The 16,335-nt window shown below is 43.6% G+C and overlaps 1 long non-coding RNA gene across 1 annotated transcript in view; it reads left to right on the top strand.

The window, feature by feature from the left end:
• The first annotated feature begins 5,561 nt into the window (after positions 1 to 5,561).
• The window catches only part of LOC135221617 (uncharacterized), a 42,593-nt gene continuing 31,819 nt past the window's right edge, over positions 5,562 to 16,335 (top strand). The window contains exon 1 of the long non-coding RNA XR_010316051.1: positions 5,562 to 5,732. This is a non-coding gene — a long non-coding RNA (uncharacterized LOC135221617). The remainder of the gene's footprint in view (positions 5,733 to 16,335) is intronic.

The following is a 16,335-nucleotide window of genomic DNA, read 5'->3' as shown; positions in this document are numbered from 1 at the left end:
ATCTTTAACTCAACGCGAAACATCTTTTTCAGACATTTTTAGGCTCATCTCTAGGGCTTTCCTACCCCCCTCCCCAGGAAGAACAACAACAGCGCAACAACAGCAACAATAACAACAAAATAGTTTGTAGGTTTACTCCCCGAGTCAGCAAAAAAAAAAAAGAAAAACCAAAGCACCTTCCAGAACCTACACGATGAAAACCGAGATTATTATTATTATTATTATTATAATTCCAGTTTTTACGTTGAATGAAAAGGAAGATTAAATAGGTCCCTTTTGAATTTGTAGCCGAGGCTAAAAAATATAAAAAAAAGAAATAATAGAAAATAAAAATCCCCAGATGATATTAACGATATTACGTTCCCCGAAAAGGGGCGTGGCCAATTCAACCGGTATTGGGTTCTCGCCTGTTTACTCATGCGACCCTCGTCGGGGGTCGTATCCCCTCTGGGAATACCTTCGGGACTGACGCAATTTCCGAGCAACAGAAAAAAAAAAAAAAATGCGGATGATATCGACTAAGCAGAAGATTTAGCTTAGAGACGGACAAACGAAAATATAGACAAGTACGAATCAGACGGAGAGACAGAACGTAATCGAGGAAAACTTACAGAATCTATCAACAAAAGTCAGATAAGTATAATGAATCCAGGTAGAATTATGACAAGTTTAAAATAGACTAAAAAAATCGTGATACGGAGCTAAATATCAGAGAAGTAATTTAAAATACAATTCATAGAGAATTATACTTATGAATACACAAAAACAAACCTCTCTCTCTTTATTTCTCTATATATGTATCATATATATATATATATATATATATATATATATATATATATATATAGATAGATAGATAGATAGATATGATAGATAGATAGATAGAGAGAGAGAGAGAGAGAGGACGAGAGAGAGAGAGGGAGAGGAATTGACGAAGAGAGGAGAGAGAGAGAAGCGAATGTGGGATTTTGTTTGCATACATGTTACATAAGGTGGCTAAATAAGGATATATATATATATATGGTTATAATATATAATAATATATTATATATATATTATATAATATATACACGTATATATATGTGTGTGTACGTCTTTATTTAAAAAATGAAATATTTTATTCGTTTTATTATTTCATATTTAGTGAAGCTCTGATCGACTTTTAAACTGTATCTTTTATTTTCTTTCTCCATGTAACGTTATAGTTAAGGACATGAATATAACTGTAACGTTACCTTAGACTAAAATAGAAATAGATAATAAAATACATTTCTGTGCAAAATAGATCACCGAGACGACACACTGTAAGCACTAACGAAACCTTCTGTTAACGAAACAGGATATCGTGCCTCCTAGTATTTCTATGATTATGGGTACAGTTTCCACTGGCATATCCCATATCTTTCTTATTTCTATTTTCAGGTCTAGATAGCTATCAATATTTCTTCCTTCTTTCTCGTCTACTCTGATGTTCCATGGTACTGCGACATGAATGAGTGATACTTTCCTCTTGATTTTGTCTATCAACGTCACGTCTGGTCTATTTGCACGTATCACCCTATCTGTTCTGATACCACAGTCCCAGAGGATCGTTGCCTGATCGTTTTCTATCACTCCCTCAGGTTGGTGTTCGTACCACTTATTACTGCAAGATAGCTGATGTTTCTTGCACAGGCTCTAGTGAAGGACTTCTTTATTATTATTATTATTATTATTATTATTGAAAGATATTGCTGCATCAGCTGCATTCAACTTGTAAATAGTCTAAACGCAGCTAGCGGTTGAACCCCTGCTGACCTGCCGCTATATATTGAGTAGATCTTGACAGCACCAACAGTCTGCTCCGATCCACTGCCGTGATCATGCTCGGATGATACCGAGAGAAACGTTGGCCACTATATTAACTTATATTTTGACTTATTTGTTCATTTACTGTAACAAATAAATAAATTTGTAACAATTATCCCTGAAATTGACTGCTCCTGGTGAGTAACATCGGCGCAATACTCGCCAGCTGTAATAGCAGAGAGAAAGCTATCATTAGAAAAATAGAGAAGACTATTTACAAGTTGAATGCAGCTGATGCAGCAATATCTTTCAATAAGACTTGTTTGAAAGAGGGTCTCCTTCCAATATATTATTATTATTTTATTATTATTATTATTATATTATTATTATTATATTATTATTATTATTATTATTATTATTATATGAACTCTATTCATATGGAATAAGCCCACCCAAAGGGCCATTAACTGAACATCCAAACTTCCAAAGAATATGATGATAATTCGAAAGAAACAGCAGAAAGTAATTGGAAACACAAAGCACAGAGAGCAGTTATTAAAAAAAACAGACCAATTAACAAATGAATGCATACACATAAAAAAAAAATGTAAGCCAATTATTAAAATTCAAGAACTGTATTAGGGTAATATACACTGCATCTTCCCTGTTGGGCGTCATCCTCAGAGGAATAATGAAGGAAAAAATGAGGTCTGAGAAACTTGAAATAATTGGTGGAGAGTAACGTAAGATGAGAGCGCAGAGGTGCAGCACTTTCCGTTGCTTTCTCAGAAGCAGGATTCCAGGATGATTTATGCCGCCCAGCCCGAGAGCTTAATTAGAGATAGGATGCTCTCCTGCTTTAAAGGATACGGAATAAGACCTCTGCTCGTTATACAAGGATTTGCTAAAATGATTCACGTCTGTTGCCATGCACGAATGGCTTCATTTTTTCAAAATTTTGGGAATGGATACAATTTGAAACGTATTTGTAAAATGCAATATTTGACGAGGATAGACTTGCGTATTTTATTTTTTTTTAAATGGTGATCATTAGTTTGAACTTACATTTGCGAATTCTTAATGTGAAGATGGCGTGATCTACACGGCATTAGGTTAGGACAATTGGAGATATTAATAGAACAGTTTAAACATGTACACACACACACACTATATATTATTATATATATATATATATATATATATATATATATATAATATATATATATATGCAAAATGTAATGAGTTCACTGTAGACTTTTTTCCATTTCAAATTTTCAGTTACAAAAACACTTCTTGAAATTCTATCTGCAAAAATATATGAATATCATCTAATCAACATGAATTACATTAACGATGAACTAACCAAATAGAATTAAAGATAAAACTCAAGATAAATGAACTGAAATGTAGATTAAGTTGAAAGATAAACTAAAGATAAATTAAATTTAGAATAAACTCAAAATAAATTAAATATTAATTAATTCAATTAAAGATAAACAAAAATTATGTTAAGATAAACTAAAGAAAAATAAATTAAAGATATTAAAGATAAACTAAGATGAATTAAATAAAAGACGAACTGAAAATAAATTAAAGTAACTAAAGATGAACCAAAGATAAATTCAATTAAAGCCGAATTTAATTGAGACAGAACACCGGAAATCCAAAAAGTCTACGCGCGGAGGAGGAACGAACGGGGAAAATAGAACCGTTATTGAGAATCATTTCCAGTAATGGTTCCGCAGAAGAAAACAGACTGCGAAGGCCCAGTCGGAAATGCAGGAGGTGGAGGTTATGTATCTCATTCCATTACTTGAAAAAGAGAATTAGAGACTGCTGCTATCTTGCTGACCTCAATATATATATATATATATATATATATATATAGATAGATAGATAGATAGATAGATAGATAGATAGATGGATAGATAGATATTCGAGAGAGAGAGAGAGAGAGAGAGAGAGAGAGAGAGAGAGAGAGAGAGAGAGAGAGAGAGAGAGAGAGAGTTCCAAGATTACAGAGCTTAGATAAACCAACTAGCTTTTTTCAGTTTCGCATTTTTTTTCCAAATGATTTTCATGAGTTTCGTAACTGTATTCTCCATAGAGAGAGAGAGAGAGAGTGTTCAAAAATTATCGACCATAGATTAATTAACTAGCTTTTGCAATTTCGCATTTTTTTTCCAAGTGATTTTCATGAGTTTCGTAAATGTATTCGAGAAGAGAGAGAGAGAGAGAGAGAGAGAGAGAGAGAGAGAGAGAGAGAGAGAGAGAGTTCCAAGATTATAGAGCTTAGATTAACTAACTGGCTTTTTGCAATTTCGCTTTTTTTTCCCCAAGTGATTTTCATGAGTTTCGTAACTTTATTCCAGGTCTTTGGTTCACCAGCTCTGGAAAACTGTCAGTTCAGAGTGCTGAAAACTCACAGGATCGATTCCGGGTTGGATGGCACTGAGGAAAGGTAGGATCCTGAAGAAGTTGATTGATCGATTGTCTTTTGTGGGTTTGTGAATAATTTCGTATTCGTATGTGCTTGTGTGCATGCAGCCATATACATATACACAGTATATGTGTATAAATACGTACACATGTGTATACATGCATATACATGGGTATTATTACTGTCGCTCGTGTAACCATACACAAAGGGCAGAAAGAGAGAGAGAGAGAGAGAGAGAGAGAGAGAGAGAGAGAGAGAGAGAGAGAGAGAGAGAATTACACCGAATCGTAGTTCTTACGGTTACGATGAACACCGCCATCGTATGCTATATTTTGATCTTGACTTCAACTTGGCCTAAGTAATTATCATTGCTCGTTCGTAAGTACGAGGGGCCGAGAATGAAGTAACCAACACTAAAGTGTAATTTAGATGATGTTTGCTAAGTAAGGCCCGCCTTGTGTTGCATTTGTCTTAAGGTTACAGCGAAGACGAAGTCAAAGCCAGTTGAGCGTTGCGAACCAGAGACCATTGAATGGGCGTCGTGGAACAATATTGAGATCATTAGACCGACCTTTGAATCTGCACAGATAATTAAAAGTTTTTTTACTTTTTTACATTCAAAACCAAACGTTGGGAGGCGGAAATTGTGACGACGCTGTTTAGTCTAAAGCACTAAGTATATAACCGAAAGTTTATCTGGTTAAGATACGGGATTGTGATAAAATGATTAACAGCAGGCGCCGACTCACTTTGGTTAAGAGAGACGAAGACCTAGCCCTATACTATAGTGGGTCTGACAGACCATTGAAGAAGTTGATTGATCGATTGACTTATTTGATATAATGCAAGTGAAGCATATAGTCTCTTTGAACCTAGAACAAATTGTAAGTCAGGTGAGAGAGCATTTGAACATTACGCATCAAGACTATATAACAAACAGGTCCTGACAACAAAATACCGCCTGAAGTTAAGATCGCACAAGAAGAAAGCAAATTTAAAGTAGATCCAAAGACTCTCCTATTCTGCAGGAGCTACGATACTGACGAAAAAAAATACTAAAAGACAATTATTATGAAATATAAGAAGCAACTTATTAAAAAAAAAACCTACAACTGCCTACCAGAGAGGGAAGCATCACTGTGGAGGGCTGGACATGAAGCCAAACAAAGTAACAAAGTGATAATCCTGTGTCTCTAGTATTCTTTAGAACCAGAAATAACACGCTGCAAGGGAGATAAAGAACGTACGCAAAAATGTCCCCCCTGGCCATGGAGTTCGGCGGTTAAATTTATATGATAAAAACAGGGACACCATAATCCATTTTGAAGAAGAAGAATCTCGCGTTAAGGGGATGAAAGAGGAGCCATTACAAAGACAGAGATCTCGACCCATCGGCATCATCGGAGTTACCATAACATAAACAACAATTCGAGTACCCTTGGATCATGTGTCCTTTATAGCACTTTAAACGTCTTATACCTAAGTGAAATTTATGTTAATCTCGGTACGTAATCGTATGATAGTTTGATTGGTAAATCTAAAGGAGGGTATTTCTACAGAAGCAGTTCCGCACGGACTGCAAGGAACGTAACCGCGGATACTAGGTACATCCACTAGGGATCGGGGCGTCCAATGTATTTCGCCCTATTTAATACTGGCCGCTGGGTGGTTAATTACTGTCGTCCGAATAAATATTAATTAAAATTCATTTTCAGTATGTAAAACTGCATAGAAAAACCGCAACTGCCATAGTCTAGGCCACCGCGGATAAGTAGCCTAGATCTACCTAAAGGAGAGCTCAGTCTCTTGCTTGCAGAAGAATATATATTTTTCTGATGTATTTTTTATTGATTAGGCTATACTTAAACTGAAATTAACTTAACTTACTATTGGTACTAGGTCAAAAGCAAATTACCTATCTTAGGTAGTACACCCTTGTTTCCTAGGTATCTGAACAATCTTTGGGGGGAACCAAGTGGGGAACCGGGGTTTTTTGGGTTGGGAGGGGGGAGCAAAGGAGAAAAGTGATTTCCGAGGGCCACTACCTAACCAAAACAAACCAATTAACCTTAACCTAGGGTGCTGTACCCCTACCTAGGATAGCGGGTGGGCACCCCCCCTTGAAGTGGGCACTACCTTCCCCTTGCACACTTCATGGACCAATTCCGAAAAAATTTGAGCGGGCCCATTACCGGCTAACTGAGAACAAATTCACTCCAGCATATTTCACATGATAATCAAAAATACCCTAGGGTAGAAATTATCACCCGGACAGGCCAAACTCTCATCACGGTGGTCACGGGTTTCTTATTCAACTCGATATTTAATTGGTGAAAACATGAATTACAATTGCAACTCTAACGACCATACCATTTAAAAGACTGAAGTTTCGTCAACAAATATTGTGGATATTATGAAAGGACCCATACGAATTAAAAATAAGCATGTGAGCTCTTCGGTAAAAATATGTTTTCAACGGCAGTTGTTTGAAAATCCAATAAATGGCGGCTACGTTTTGGCTATGGACGGTTCTTTCATCAGGTGACGGCCACCCATTCTTTCACCCCAGCCTTCCCAGCACTCATGTTTGAAACAATGTTAGCGATGATAGTAACATTTATTGATCTACTCAAAGATTTGCAGTTTGTAATCAGCACATAAAAAAACAACATTTTGTTGCCTATAATTAGTGAAAGTATGAAACTTGTTAATTCCCGGGGTTATGGTTGGAACTGAATTCATTATTACCTTGTAATCAGTGGTTTTATCCTTACTGCCATCACAAACTGGAAACTCCCACAGTGGCTTATTTGATTGTTAATTTATACACATTTTGGTCTTAATTCACCTCCACAGTGGCACTCCGAAACCACATTTGCTCGTTCGTGTTTCCTAAGCACTCACTCCGTAAACAAAGTTACGAGCAGCCAGGACGACAAACAACTGATTATGAGATGTAAAGCTTTATTCCCTTAATGTTGTTTACGTTTACTCAATATTTAGGTTGTTAACTCTACTTCAAAATGTTTATTTAATTCATGTCCATTATGCCCTATTTTTTGCAACCAAATTAAACCCCCAAACAAAATTACAAATGTTTCGGATGTATAACTTACGAGCAGAACGACGTGAGGGTAAAAAATGGCTCATCGTTGGCCAATCTAGTGGATCGTCCAACACATACGCCGAATGCATTTACCAAACTGTTTCGATGAATTCTAGTTGTCATAGTAATGCAGTAATGATAAAACTTGCTGTAATAAATGTACGTATATATAATAAACAAATAGATACGCTAATTTCACTTCATTTCCCCGTGTTTTGTGTAAGGTTATTATACCATAGTTTGGAGGTAAACACATACCAATTGACAACACTGAATAACAAATGAATGAGCGCCAAAACCGCCGCAAAGAATGCCGTAGTCCCCTTGAATAAGTACGAATAAGTTGCTGGTCAAGAGGTGGTGGGTTTACGATGGTTGTGATGAAAGTGCCCCAGCGGTCTATGGGTACAAAGTGGCGGTGCAAGATTTAGCACAATGAAATGGGAAGTTTTGTTGACACCAAGCGGACTCCGTAAAACATCAGAAGGATAGCGTCAATCTTCCGAAACATTTTATTTTTAGTTCGTAAAGTAAAAAATTTCTAAAGCGTTTTGGTGAGATTTCCCACTGCCGTAGCCACCCCCCTTTTCAGTACCCTACTGTTTAAATCTTAAATTTTGTAATGCAAACTTCCCCGGCCAGATATATACTTAGCTTAATGTCTACTGAACGTCCCGACAGGAATTCAAAAACTCGCGGCCACAAGCTACAGGTAGGTCAGGTGATCACCCTCCCGCCGAAGCTGGGTTGGCAGGGAATAGGAACCAATTTCCCGTTTTCAAGACCAGATTTTTCTTTGCGCCGGTTGCTGACAACAAAATCGTTGTTAGTTCCTTCACCCTGTACGGAATTCTTGCTTGCTTTGCTAAAGGATTGTTGGTGAAGTATTTCTTCTTTGGCTTTGGTATACGCTGATTTGGGAGCCGTTATTTGGATTTGCTTAGGATTTCTTCATTATGGCTGATGTTGGGCGACTGAAACCGCGTTTATTCGGGTTTCCGTGTGAAAGAAGGATGTAAGGTGAGACTGCCCCCTCAAAGCAGGCGGTGGACCCCTCACACTTATTTTTTTTTTTTTTTTTTTTTTTTTTTTTTTTTTTTTTTTTTTTTTTTGTGTTAAATGGTAGGGGGAATGGAATGCCTCAGTTAGTAACACCATTGTGGACGAATGTTTGAGTTTGACTGAAGTTCAACTGGAAGAGTTTGACTGAGTATGTTAAACTAAGTTGGAGAAAGATAGAATTAGGAAAGCTGCTAAAAAGTTCAACGTAGGTAACTGCTTTTCAGGATCAGGACAATCTTTCACTATTTCTTTTAATGTAATTCTTTTCCTTATTTGCTAACGCAAGTTCAGCTCCGTTCCCCCCACGAAGCGAAATTGTAGTATTAGATTCGTTCCCGATTGGAGGAAAAGCTGCAAATGGAAGCGTTCGAATCCGTAAAAAATTGCAAAGGCAATTTACCGAGCGAAATGGAAGGTAAGAGTGAAGTGTGCAGTTGAAGTGTTACAGTGTCCCCAGTGTAGTGGGAGGGGGCGTCTGACCGAACTCCGCATTGGCTCCTAGGCCTAGACCTCTTTCAAGACTACCCATGACCAATGGGAGGAGGAATGTCGAAAGCCGCAAGGGGGATTGTAGAGTATTCCTAAACGCGGTCAGGCGTCCCGTTCGGCAGGCCCATGGTAGGCTCGTCCCAGGCTGCCTTGGACAGCTATAGACAAAGAGTCCATTAGGAAAGTGGGTTTGGTCCGACTCGGATTCTACTTCTTCCCAAGACGCCGGATTGGGATGCTACCGCGTCTAAGTCGCGCCTCTGAAGAGAGCCTGGAAGGAGCCTTGCAGGAGACGCATTAGACTCCAGTCCAGAGCCTTTTCCGGAGTATTCTCCCGCTCAGAAGAAGAGAGCGATGAAGTCTCCTGTTTCTTCTCCACCGGAAGGAATTCGTACTTCTACAAAGAGTTCTTGGTAGGAACTGCAGGAGCAGCTATCCTCGTTAGTAGGCTCGCGGTCTAAGAGCTTCTCGCAGGAAGGACGTCTCTCTTCCAGTAAAGAGCTCTCTTAAGAGACGGTCGTCAAGTCGGCCGTTCGGACTCTGGTAGGCGCCTCTCTCCTGGAAGGCGCTACTCCCCAAACAAGGCCGTTACGATACGACCTCTCCCTTTCAGGAACGAATCTACTACTCCGACCAGAAGAGCTTCTTCTAGTAGGATCCCACATTCGTCTAGACGCCCGAATAAGGGCGCAAGCCCTCTCCTGACAAGGATAGTCGATCCTTCTTAGGAGTAAAGAATGTTCTTCTCCTTATAGGCGTTGTCTGAGAGATACAAGCGCCTCTCCTTGCTATCTTAAGGAACAAGATAATCTCCGTTATTCACGGGGACGCAGAGAGAGAGAAGAAGAAGTCTCGCCCCCCAGACGTTCTCGGAGAGATTTTAGCGCCTCTCCTAGCAGGCGCCATCGTGATGTTAGAAGGTATTCTTCAAACAGGCGTTCTACACCTTCCAGACGCCCAGAACGGGACGCTAGCGCCTCTCCTCGCAGACGCCAGGAGCCTGAAAAGAGCAGGATGGGTTCTCTACGTCTACTCCTGTTAGGCTTTCCTTAGGAGTTACGAGTTTGCCTTCTTACGAGAACATTCGGAAGGAAGTAAACCCCTCTCCTGGCAGGAGCCAGGATGAGAGCAGACGTTTTTCTACCCCAAGGCGTGTAGCGCCTGATAGACGCTACCGATGGAACGCTAGCGCCTCTCCTCACAGGCGCCAAGAGCCTGAAAAGAGCCTGTTACGGGATTCTCGCCCTACTCCTTATAGAGTTACCTGTAAAGATGCGAGCTCTTCTCCTCTCAAGCAGCAAGATCCTGCCTCTACCAAACCTTCCTTCAAAGGAAAAAGAGCGCTTCTCCTTCTAGGACTCCTTCTCCGAAGAGGCATTCTTCTCCTAATGCTACCTTTGAAGAGGTACTGAGGAGGAACTTCCTGTAGACGCGGTCGTCTCCGATTACAAGAGACTGGCAGCCCTGCTTCTTCAAGAGTTCGGTGACTCTCTTCGTCCTGCAGATCCTCCTTCACCGGGATCACTGCTTTCAAGCACTAAACTTTCCAAGTCCTCTTCGTTCGTGAAAATGAATCCGACCCTTTCGATGAAGAAAAGCCATCAAGAGCTTGGAGAACTGGCTCCTCTCTAAGCGGGCAAGACGGTATTTTCCTGCCCTCCTTCGAAGTTGGCAGGTAAGCCAGGTGTCTGGTATGACACGAAAGAGCCAATGGGATTGGGCCTCCCTTCTTCAGCTGATGCTGATTTGTTCCGATACGTAATACAAACCCTCGGTCCTTTAACAATAGGAAGGTAACTAGCGGCAGCTGGGACGGTCGTAAGCTTCGAACAAGGGGAGAACGGTAGTTAACTGCTTGTCCGATCGTGCGCGCGCCCGCGCGCCCGAGAGGTGAAGAATCACTTTTGCTTTCGGCCGCGGGTGTGAAGGACGTGTTCGTCATCGCTCTCTGCCCGCTTCATCGTCGTATGCTTTGTTTATATTGTGTTTTCTACTAATGGTTGGTTTGACTTGAAAATGAAACTGTAAGTACACTGTTTTCATTTTCATTACTTAATTATGAATCAACATGGAGCTATCGCCGTAGAGACGGCGATTTCCGCTCTTTTCCATGAATTGAAACCCTTGAATTATGTCTCGGTGGCCGAGGGCGGGGCGCACTCGCGCCGAGTCATGTATTTTGGGCGAAAGTGTGTAATTGAAAGATGTAAGTACTCTTTTTCATTTATATTTGCCCTGTGCGTTCGTTGCCGAGAGCTTGATTGCGCTCGGCAAGAGCCTCTTATTTTGTATGAATAGAATGCAATGAAAGTGGATTCGCATGCAGTTTTCTTTTCATTTTCATTTATTAATTGCATCAAATTTAATTTTGGATCAATTTCCGCTCTTACCCGGGAATTAATCCTTACGATTTATTGCTGTGAAAGTGAAAATAGCAAGTGCAGTATTGTTCATTTTCATATATATTTATGATAGCATCATATTATTATGGATCAAGTTTCCGCTCTTACCGGGAATTGATTTTTCCCTCTTTAAGTTCTATGAAGTGAATCGCAAGTGCAGTATTCTGTTTCATTTTCATATACTTTTCACTGCTGTGCGGGGGTAGGGTGGGGGAAGCGAAGGTCTGCCAGGAAGTCGTCGGAAAAGCTCTCCCGCGACTCCCTTGGTATCCGATTCTTCGTCTTCTTTCCTGCCCCGCTCAGCTTCCTCGTATTTTGTTTTTGGGGTCTTCCTTCCGTTCGGGGTGGGGCATGTCTCCCCCCCCTGCGTGAGGGAACCCCTCTTACTAATCTGTCTGTGCTACCGCAGGTGCTACAGCCGTGGGAGACGACCTTGGACAGGTATGGACCACTGCGGCTGCAGGGCGTGCCTAGCATCCACGATCTGCTGCAGAGTCTAGCGAGGTCTGGGGCGGTGACCTTGGAGTGGTCTCCACTACAACCTTCACGGCCGCTTATGCTGCTTCCCCCCGCTGGTCTACACTCCCCATGCTGTGTCGGTGACAGCCGTCTGCCGCTTCTAGGGCCGGTCGCCGCCGTACCGAGGAGGGGTACCGCCGGCCGCCTGTGTTTTCTTCGTGTTGCCTGCCCCAGACTTCCGCTGTTCCAGCAGCTCGCCCCTGGACCGGCCGCCAGTACCACGCTGGCTGCCGATGATTCTACGAGGCGATGCTGGGCCTGCCTACCTGTCGCTGATGTTGGTTCCGCTACTGGGCTTGGCTGTCCTTCTGTGTTTACCGCTGCCGCTGTTCTGCCGCTCCTGAGCTGGTGCTGTTCCTGTCGCTCCTGTTCCTGCCTGCCCCCTCCATGTCCATGGTCCTGCCATGGTGTGTCTTCCCCAGTCCCAGGTCCTTCCGGACAGGGTGCAGTCGGGCCGTGTTGCTTCGGCAATAGGCCCGACTCCGGCCTGGATGGAGGACTGACGGACTGTCCTGCGTGAGCTGACGAAGAAGAGGAAGGTGTCATCTTCGTCTTCGTCCTGTTGCTCGCCTCTTCCCCTTCGACTTCTAAGGCCATAAGCCGAAGAAGAAGAAGGTGGTATCTTCGCCTTCGTCTGTTTGCTGCCTCTTCCCATCGACTTCTAGGCCCATAAGCAGAAGAAGAAGAAGAAGAAGGCGCCCTCCCCCCCCTAAGAAGTCTTCCTTCGCGGGAACTTCTAAGGGCCCGTCCCACCTCGGTGGGACGGGGGGTCCTTCTGCTGGTCCTCCTGCTCCTTCGGGAGCGGGCCCGTCCTCCCCTTCCGTAAGGAAGAGATAGACGGGGACCAGAGGAGTATCGGTTAGCTCTGGTACTTTCCTCGCCTGGTGCTAGCGGCGATGCCGCTACGCCAGGTTCCGGCTTGGTCTCTCGTTCGCGGGAGATCCCGAGTGTACGCTCTCCCTCGGGAGACCGTGCAGCCAAAGTTTCGGCGCCAGAGTTCGCTCGGCGCCAAGACCAAGGCACGGAGCAGAAGGCTGGCGAGAACAGCTAAGGTGACTCTCGCCAGGCCAGCGGCCGCTCTCGCAGCGACCAGCTGGTAACCGGGTTTTGTATTCCCCCTAAGAAGGACTCCTTCGGGAACTTCGAAGGGCTCGTCACATTCCGGTGTGACGGGGGGGTTCTTCTGCTGGTCCTACCTGTTCCTTCGGGAACGGGGGGCCCGTCTCCCCTTCTGAGAAGAAGAAGAAGACGGGGACCAAGGGTGTGCTGGCTACCGCTGGTACACCCTCGCCTGGTCTTGGCAGCTCTGCTGCTAAGCCAGGTACCGGCTCGGTTTTCTCGTCCGCGAGAAGTTCCGAGTGTACGACTCCTTCGGGTGACCGTGCAGCCAAAGTTAAGACGCCTGAGTTCGCTCAGCGTCATGACCGAGGCACGGAGCAGAAGACTGTCGAGAGCCACTCAGGTGGACTCTCGCCAGGCCAGCGGCCGCTCTCGCAGCGACCAGCCGGTACCTCGGGTGGACATGACGGTCTCTGTCTTGAACCAGAGTCTCTCGTCTCCGGACAAGAAGGCTCTCTCAGTTCTGGCCGGTCGATCAAGCTACTTCCACCTCCTCTACTGCGACAGCGGCGTTTCTACGTGTCTTCGGACACGTATTTAAATACTCCTTCTCGGTCCTCCTGAGAGGTTTCGACCTCGACGAGGACTGGAATGAGTCGGAGGACGGTATCGGCTCTCTCCTGTCAGGTGTCGATCAGCCCCACCCAGACGACGTTCACAGTGGCGGCAGACCCTTACCTACAGTGAGAGTTCGTAACCCTCCTCGGGGAAAACGTTTTCTCCTGACGATACGTTTTCCCAGACTCTGAGAGGCCATCGCCGCAAGGCGATGGCTGCTCCTACTCTTCTCCAACTGCTAGTTCCACTGGGAAGGCGAGCGAGTATCCAATTCCTCCCCCATTCCCTCTCTCCTTACGGCTACGAGGGAAAGGGGAAGGATCCTACAGAGATTTCTCTGTAGGATCCCACGTTGGGGACTGCGCTACCAGGGGGGACCTTCGGTTCCTACCTGACGTAAGCCCCGGTCGTTGAGGAGGGATCCTGCCATTCCTCGATTTCTACTGGAATCGAGAGGACCACCAGCCGTATCGTTTGACGAATTCGGTGGGGGTTTCGCAGACTGCTTAGAATTCTACGGAATTTCTAGCGCATTCAGAGTGTTAGAGTTTTCTTACGATCTCCAAACACTTAGGCGAGACCACGGTCCAAAGTGAGCGAGACGAGAATCCCCGATATGTTACACGATAATCGGGAACCTCCGCCTATGCTCGAATTCCTGGAATTTCTAGCATTAGGAAGAAGACTGCTGCTGAAAGAAGACTATCTCACAGTAGGCGACCACCTGGAATAGAGAAGAACGGACTGGAGTATCCAGTTTGGCTGGAACTATCGTCTTAGTATTCTGTTCACCATTGAAGCTTTCCTTCGAGGAAGACTTCTCCTTCACTCTCTTTAATAGAGAACGAAGGTGGTCGATCTCCAATCCTTATTTGTTTTCTTGAAGGAAAGAATTTAGGATGGAGATCGTTGTTTCAGAATCCTACAAATATACTACGTATATTAACCTCGCGACCATGATTCTGCTAAGCAGTTGAATGGTCCAGAGGGGTAGGCGCATATCCTGGTTATTCTACGGATTGCGACTTAGACGAAAAGTATTCTAATTGAACTGCAACCGGGTTGCCCTACAACCTCCCAGGAGTTTCCAGTTTCAATTTTATATACTTATGGTGTTGTCACAACAACACCATTTTAAGCTTTTATATTTACCGAAATTCGTTTCGCTTAAATATATAATTGCTCGAGCATATCTTTTTATGCTCGGTGGTTCTAGCCGAACGCATTCCTTCGTGGAAAGGATTACTTGGCAACTCAGGATGACGAGTCAGCGACAGCTACTGCGTATTGAATTGCCCGAGGCATTTCAGTATCAGCTGCCGCTTTGAGATAGACGGTTGTTTATGTCTTTCTCACCTGCTTTTGATTGAATAACAACCGTATCTCTGCCCAACAATCACGGACTTAAGTCTCTGATTAACGGGGATTCTCGCATACATGAATGACCATCTACTGCTGAGAGACGCTAGTATTCATCGTCTTCGGTATTGCGAGAATTTTAAACAGAGATATCTATTCGACTCTCATCTTTCTGTTTACCGCACGGTAAAAAAGAATTCTGTAATAGTCTCTTGCTGCATCGTATCCGATAATTCGAATGATTTTTGCGGAATCTGAGTTTGTCCTCAAAATATCTTGTATTCGGAGGTGTACAATTGTTCATTGTTCACCCCGGATTAGCAGATGTATTGAAAGACATCGCCTACTCCCACACCTGCCAGCTCTACCTCCAAACGTTCAGCCCATGAGAAGCAGTTCTTCAAGCGGCTCTCCCCTGTGTTTCATTACTGAAGAACGCCCCGCTTTCATGCACAACGGACAGCAATGAAATGGCGGTTAGCGTTTTCAGTCATTTGTAAGCACAGGTTTAGAATTCTTGAGATTCCTTCTCTCGATTCAGCTGGAAGACGTAGGTTGCATTCATTGCCTACCTTCGTCTTCAACGTCACATAGTGTTGTTTCTCCTTAAGCTGAGATTCAACGTCTATGAGATTTTCTTGCCATCAGGGACCTCGGTCTTTTGAAGGCAATTGACTTTCGCCTTTTGAGCTTATGCATTAAGAGAATCATCGCCGCGCCGTCCGGCATCGGTGACTAACAAATATTTTATTTGTTTGGTCTCTCAGCATAACTCTTAAAGGGCGAAGGTCACGTGGACTTACCCGGATGCTGGACAACTTGCCTCTACTGATTCCGAACCAGTCAGTCGGCAGCTGTCAGAGCGCCCGAGTCAGTTACGAAACTATGCTGTGGACTTAGTTCGGTTGTTCCAGAGCAATCATTACTTCGTCTTAATAGCTTGTCGAGTAGGAGAGCTTACTGTTACAGAACCAAAGTCGAGAAGAGGGATAGGTCATACGACTATTCCCTTCTTTTCGTCTTGGGTAACTGCATGACTTCTCTTGAGAAGTCAAGCACAAAGGGATGGGGATTTGTGACGCTCGATTTCGTACCGATCTTCGTAGCGAAGACTCAGAACTGACGATTGGTTCGAGTCCTTCACAATACCCTCCCTAATGGACGTCAACCCGCCTACCGATACGAAGGCTATTGCTGCTTTGTCCTGTGAAGGTGCGACGGAGCTGTCTGAAGAAAACTCGACACCCCAGGATGAGTGCGGACGCCTCTTCATCATTCTCTCGCGTTCCGCAAGAACTTCTCCGTGGCGCAGGGTAAGAAGGCAGGAGCCTGGTCCAACCGGACCGCATGCACCTCCTTCTACCTTCAGGATATTGCCCACAGTTCCGGGGTTGGATCTTTTTTACTTGGGAACTTGGTGGTTGCTCAACACGTTGTGTAGTTAACCCAGACCCTCGCAGGCTGAACAGCATCGAGTCCTGGTGTGACCGTAA

Source organism: Macrobrachium nipponense, chromosome 3 (assembly GCF_015104395.2).
Source record: "Macrobrachium nipponense isolate FS-2020 chromosome 3, ASM1510439v2, whole genome shotgun sequence".
Classification (NCBI taxonomy): domain Eukaryota; kingdom Metazoa; phylum Arthropoda; class Malacostraca; order Decapoda; family Palaemonidae; genus Macrobrachium; species Macrobrachium nipponense.
Note: the sequence above shows the minus strand (reverse complement) of the source record. Positions and strands in the feature narration are given on the sequence as shown.